Genomic DNA, 7,002 nt, shown 5'->3' with positions numbered 1-7,002 from the left:
TCAGGGCAGCTCACGGCAGCCAAGAATCGATGGGGATCGAGGAGAAAAGAAGATAGCAAAGATATGATACATACTAGGATATAGTACACGTATAGACAAAATCACCTGAACGAACAGACAGAAAGTGATTTTATTTGTTACAGCAAAAGCAAGTATTTTTATATCGTAAACGAGAGACTATTGCAAAATTTCCAGCACTTTTCGACGTATTTAAGATACATTTACCTCTACACCAACAACGGATTGACCGATTTCTAGCACATATTGTAAGCCCAGATTATAGAAGGTAGCTGTCCGTCTACGAAAGGCGTCCAAAGTGGTAGAACGTTTACTTTTTGTACTGTACCCGTTATTTGATTGTTTTCAACCCCACGTCCAAGGTATACCATCCCCCCGATGGGTATAACAGCACGGGCCAAATTCTCCTAGCACGATGCCCAACTAAAAGGCGCATTTGTCGTCGCCTGGTGCAAGTGATTCGATAGTGTGAGGATTCGTTAGAAAGTGCGATACCCCTAAAACCACACCATTCTTTCGAGCAATGACCTTTGGATTCCAGGGTACCACAGAGATCTGTATAGAAATATTTCTAGACTCTAGAGTAAGGTTAAATTAGTATTACTAGAGCCGGTTTTAAACGAGGAACAAGGAGCGCCAGGTAGTGGAATGAATATGTATAGGAATAAGGCAACAGAAGAAGGGGGTAGAAACGGGTCGAAGGAAGGGGTGAGGAGTGGGTGGGTCTTGCACGGTTTGGTGCAAACGATTGCAAATCGCAAACTCGAACGAAAAAGTGGTAGGAGCATGAAAATTTCATAGTTTACTTAAAACCGCTATTTTCAACATCTTAAGAAAATGTAACTGAACATAACAGCTATGTAAATGTTAGTAACAATTGAGGTAAAACAAAAAAACACCGTTGTTTGGATTTTTATTTAACTTTATTTAATTGATTTGCCGAACTTTTGCAAAATGTATGCATGGATTAAAAGAATGTTGGATCATCTGTTCGTTAAATTCGTCGAGGAATAGGTCAACGAGACAAAGAGTATTCACTGTGGCACCATCAGCGGCTCGAAAGGTGACGCTTGCGGGATAAGCCTGATCTCTTCGATAACCTTACCTGCTTATGGTCGAGAGTTAACACCGGCACTGATATGGCACAAGAAATTCGTAGTTAAAAAATCACACTCTACCTTGGGGAAATAAATCAGTTAAAAAACAACCGAAAAAGGACAAAGCTGGATCCTTATCATACAAATACTCACAGACACCTATGAGATTTAAAACCTGTCCCAATATGACGAATTCCGTTCAATAGGAGAATGTCCTAGAACCAAGGTACTTTAAAAAGACAGGTAGCTTTATCCAGAACAAATCCTCGATCGTATTTTAGAAAAAACTTCAGAGTTTGACATTCATGGGATGGTGGGATGTTTACTTCGGGAACGCTCTTTTCGGAGGTGTTTTCGCTTTTCTGTGGTATTACGACAGTTCAAATTCACGAAAAGTGGCACGAAAGTTGAAGTTTATGCAAATATTCTCAAAATACTTCCTAGTGTTTCAATATGGTATCGGTCTGTAGGTCTTGCCACCCGGCCTAGAACAAGAGCTAGCTAGCGTTCCTGGACCGTGCTCACTCGCTGTAAAACATAACTCGGTTGCTCGATTGATCTTAAATAGAGAGATGAATCATTTAAACATTCGAAAAAGAGTGAAATCAGGTACTTTCCTTGATAAAACCACCAAACTTGCCCATATCTTCTTCTTCTTCTTCTTGAAACTCACGTGGTTTTGTTGATAAAAGCGCCCTGCTATGAATGTCAAACAAATTCAAAATGGTGACCTGTCAAAGCGGTTAAGAAGCTACCTGTCTTTTTAAAGTACCTTGCCTAGAACGATGTTTTAGGAGGGATAATGTAAATACCGATACAACATTTTACTATACGTCGATACTCTCTACCAAGTATTTCGATGCTTCCAACGATGTCGTCGTAGACGATAGTAGAAAACGTATGTATCCAGTACTAACGGGGCGTTGATGTTGTTAAACATTTTTCACGCTCCTAAATACAACAGTAGAATTAGAGCTGCTCCGCGCTAAGGAAATTTACAGTTAATTTCCTCCAGCTTTTTTTTTTAACACAGTTTATGTGCGTGAACTGTAGCAACATTTTGACGATAATTGCGATTCTGATAAGACATTACCTTGCCTGTTAGCATGCTTCTTGCGAATCATTACCGCAAATTTCCCGAACACTTTGCAGATTTCATTTCAATTATGCGAACGTTTTCCTACTTGACTTTAAATTTCTACTCAAATAGAATGTTTCATGAGCAGTGTGACCTCTCTACCTGACTCGATTCAACAAATTACATACACCTTTAAATGTAGATGAGCTTCTCTCGCGAAAGTATGTAAATGTTTTATATTGAGTTGAGAAATTAATGGCATTTCAAAGGAGATAGACTTGCAAAAGCACGAGTGTTGCTATGCTATGGTACTTTATAAACGGTCGAGTAAAGTATTTAAAACAAACGAACAAACGACCCTATCTTTTTACTGCATGCAGCTCGTTAATTCATGCAGCAGTCACGACCACACGCAATTGACGATTCCATTCATTTGACAATCAAACGGACCACATACTCTGGCACGTGCTATTCAAATACCGTTCAATGGTTTCGCTAGACTTTTTGATGCTGTGTAGCTCTACATTGCTGTGGCTTTACCCTCGTCGCGGAACAGAATGTATTTCATTCAAATTAATATTATTCCTTTTTTTGGTGCACATTTGAATGTGAATTCCAAATAGCAATGACCTATGGTTTATGTAATGAAAAATTCTTGAAATTCCGATTAGAATTGCCTACTGATTAGTTTCGGAAGTATCTGTTAGATGGTAAATAGCCAATTGCAGACACCAATTCTGTTTTTATAATGTTGGTTTTCACTGTGGATGTGAGTTGGGTAATAAGATAAAATTCAAATGTGTTCTTTATTTAATTATTTTGTACCTTGTAGTGGATCTAAAAGGTACAGTATTCGACACTAGAATATGTATGAAAAAGATAAAATCGAAAAGTTACACTGTAGCTCTTGTTGGCTCTCTCGGAGTGGACTATTTGTGCAGAACTTTTGCTATGGATGAGTAGCGATGCCGCGTGCATTGTTCGATATTCTATAGCGCCAAGGTGGGGAACATCAGGTTTTATTTAACAGATGAATTGCTATCATTGATTTAATTTAAAACTAAAATCACTGACTGGTTCATTGTTCACTATCACTGGCGGCCAACGCTTGGTAGGCACGTAGCACACACACATACCCAATGGGATTCCAACCCTTGCACCGCCATCGTCAACCGAACCGAAACCCACGGAATGGTATTTCCCCCACCGATAGCCAACCGGATGGCCAACAGTCTGTATTTCATTATTTATTAGATGGAAATGAATGAATGAATGATGGTGTCGGGTTTGCAATCGGTTTTCGAAATTTGTAATTTTTTCATTTCCGTGCGTGCGTTTGGTGCGCACCACGACCAACCCGCGGGATGCAAATACTCCTTCTCAAAGGATGGGCAGGAAATGGTTTAACATAATAAAATAAAAAACAAGGGAAACAAAAATGAAATTTAGTTTAAAACGAACCACGAGGTCAATGAGCGGTGCTTCACCGCTTGGAGCAGAGAGAGGCCACATCACCCAAAAATCGACACAACTTGTCACGGAAAGCATAAAAATTACCATAAATGAGCATAAAACATGAGTGTGGAATGAATGCTCTGCCAGTTGCGTTGTTGTTTGTTCGCTGATGATGGAACCAGAACGTGGCGGCAACGACAATCGCATCCCCGGCTCACATGGGGTTCACGAGGGTGGCACTTTTCCCGTTCCCGATTTACTTGCGGCGGTAATATTGTCATCATTTTACGGCATATGAGGTTTTCGGTCGGTCGGTTGATCGGTCGGTTGGACAGTTCGTTGCTTCAACCTTCTGCCGTGATTGTGCCGCTCTGTCTGTCTGTCTGTCTGTCTGTTTATGCTCTTTTATGGGATAATAAAATGGAAAAGTCATTGTAATTTAGATTGTACCCTCTTTTATGCTTCCTATGAGTCAGGAAAGACAGAGTATGGGCGGGTGAAGAAGAGCGTCGTGGCGGCCATTGGGACGAAACTACCTCACCTCATCTTCGATGGAATGTGGCCGAGCTCCGCGACCTCTGGACCGACAAGGGTAGGCAATAGCGAGCGTAGAATATATTAACAGCAATACCGAACATATGCCATATGTATTTAGGCCGCCAGTTATGCTCCGGTCATGGTCACAGTGCGCTAACGATGCTGACAGATTCTGGGACAGGAATGTTGAGAATAATTTCACTATTTGCTGTCCTTCAAGAGGACGTTCGATACGAGAAAGGCTGTGCTTTGTCCTCTGAAGGTTATGGATTTATGGATCACGATCGACGAACATTCTCCAGGTGGCTCAACAAACGAGGCCAATGCCTTTACCCGTTAATAATCCAATCAGAGCGTACAATGTTGAACCTTCCGCTCAGTGCGCCTCACTCTCATCATATCGCTTCCGGCCGGATTTCATAATCATAATTCAAAAATCAACAACAACACCGGACACAAATACACACAATGTACTCTCTCTCTCATACCTCCCCTTCTATGCTCTGGCCTGCCAGTCGACCGGTCGGCCGGCTTATACTCTCCAATTCGTTTCGTATTAAAAACCATCAATCCCCCGGACCGCCGGGGGTCACGATCGAATGGCGATGGGTTAGGGTTTCCTCTACTTCCCTTACCTACCTGCCATACCTCTCACAAGCCCTTTTTCTCTGGTTCCCGCTCCGGATGGTTGGTGAACCCGCGGGCACACGGAGCACGGGGCACGGGGCATTGCTGAATTATTCCACAAAAATGTTTCAAAATAATGGCGGAATAAAATACGAGTTTCTCGGGCCGCCCTTCCTTCCACGGTCCTGTGCCGGGTATGCCGTGAATTTATTGAGCCATAAAAATCCACCCCTTTTCCCGGGCCAAAATCTAACGCGCTCTTTCTCGTCTTCGAAGAGGAAAAAGGCGGTCTGGTGGAATATCTGCTCACTCACTTGCAGTGCAGTCTTGCCAAAAAGGAACTGTTTTAGTTTCACTTGGAATGGGTCGTCAGGGCGCTGGTCGATCGTTTGAACTATTCCGATCGGTTCCCTGAGGTTCCGGAACCGCTGCTGCCCTTCAAAGTTGACACACTCGTATTTAAGTGCGAAACGATCCATCCAGCAGGCCATGCATTGAAAGAAAAGGAATCTTCTTTTTGTTGTAAAAGATAAATTGAGAACCTTTTTGTCTGCCGGGTTTTCTTCGTGCTCGCTCGCTCGCTTATCCCATTGTCCCCAGCAGCAGCAGCAGCACCGCACGGTACGGAGAATCGCAAAATGTCTGCATCATTATTATAAGTTACTTTGGAACCTTTCCCGGGGAACCACACCAACCAGTCACCAACCATTCACATTCGCATTGCATCGAAGATGGCTGGATTTGCATTACAGCTGTTCGTTGGAATGACTGTCCTTCGGCCGCTGTCGCCGTATCTGCATCGCCTCCTCAGATGCTCACCCGGATGATTGCTGCAAATGGCACGAGGACGATAAATTATGCACCCGGTTTGTCGTCCTGCAAACTGCACCCGGGGAGCCACAACGACCGGCTTTTGGCTAGCATTCCAGAAGCACCCTTTTTTGTTTTTTTTTCTTTTCGTGGGTCCAACGGCCAATGTGACAATCACGGGGCACATCGTACAACGGAACCCCAAATTCTGGACTGCCTTGCCTTCGGTGCTGACTTGTTTCTGAATAAATCTTTCGCTTTATGAACCCTCCGCGAAATGCGACCATAATTATGAGTTCTTGCTGTCTCTCCTCCGACCGGGAATGGTAAAAAAAAGGGGAGATGAAACGAAAAGGGAAACAGTTGCCGTTCGCCACTTGTTTGCATGTAAATTAGCTTGATTCCTTGGTATCAAGATCCTGCCGTCAAAGCAATTTAATTACGTGGCCATGTTCCCGCCAGCGCGCCAGACCGACCGTCCGTCCGGGCGCACGCAGAACGCCGAGATTCATAATCTTCGATTTCAATTTGCATTTTAAGCGATGAGAGCAATGCCCGGGACGGCACTAAAAGAACGTTCATCCATTTTCATTTTATTTGATACTTTTGAATGCGTTATCCTTCGTTCACAATATTTTTTGTGCCCCACCGAATGTGCGATTAGATTCCTCCGAGTCTTCCGAACCAACGATTTCAACGACTTTAACATGACAACGGGTTGGATTATTGCGGCTTTCACTATGCGTCGCTGTTTCGCCAAATGGGTTTTTGAGAATGCTGCAAACGTCTCCCTGCTAGTGCCTTTTCGCTAGTTCCCAGTTCCCACAAACAACGAATTGATGTTCGCCAGTGAATCACAACCTTCCTTCTATTAGCGAGACACTCAGGCCAGAAACATGATCATTCTGGGAAGCTTTTCCGCAGTGCGAAAAGTGCGCAGCAATGTTACTGACACATTTTCCATCATCACCACCTCTTGCCACGCTTTACTAAGTTACTGGCTTCAACGAAGAATAAGTATTGTACCGGGGAAAGAAGATTTCTTCCACTTGTTTTTTTTCAAACGAATTCAGCCATTAGCTGGCAACTTTGGGCTGTGAAGGCAAACTTTGCCTTTGCTCGGAAGAGGAGCGGGGAGTTCGCAACAGTAAACAGCTACCCAACAAACGGCGGCTAGCTCTGCACACCGCTATTAAGTGTGATTAAGTTTCTCCGTTGCAACTTTTAAGTGAACCCACCGTGCTGCTGTTGCTGCTCAAGATAACAACCGTGTGCCTCGGTGTGCCCAAAAGTGGTCTGTAACGTGCCATTTGTTACGAGACAAAATTAACATTCTCGAAGCGCAAAAATTCCCAGTCGCAGTAGCAGTACCGTGCTGAT

The 7,002-nt window shown here is 43.4% G+C and overlaps 1 protein-coding gene across 8 annotated transcripts in view; it reads left to right on the top strand.

Annotated features, from left to right (window-relative positions):
• The window catches only part of LOC125949227 (afadin), a 130,492-nt gene that overhangs the window by 51,501 nt on the left and 71,989 nt on the right, over window positions 1-7,002 (top strand). For 3 of the 8 annotated variants that reach the window (XM_049676038.1, XM_049676037.1, XM_049676039.1), the window contains exon 16: window positions 1-977. This exon is cut by the window's left edge and continues 1,397 nt beyond it. The exons of 1 other annotated variant lie outside the window; for it this stretch is intronic. The gene's annotated coding sequence lies outside the window, so the exon portion shown is untranslated. Of the gene's footprint in view, window positions 979-7,002 lie in introns of those variants that run through there. 4 more of the 8 variants (XM_049676042.1, XM_049676043.1, XM_049676040.1 and 1 more) reach the window with 3 other exon arrangements.

Source organism: Anopheles darlingi, chromosome 2 (assembly GCF_943734745.1).
Source record: "Anopheles darlingi chromosome 2, idAnoDarlMG_H_01, whole genome shotgun sequence".
Classification (NCBI taxonomy): domain Eukaryota; kingdom Metazoa; phylum Arthropoda; class Insecta; order Diptera; family Culicidae; genus Anopheles; species Anopheles darlingi.
This window is presented reverse-complemented; position numbering and strand designations above follow the sequence as displayed.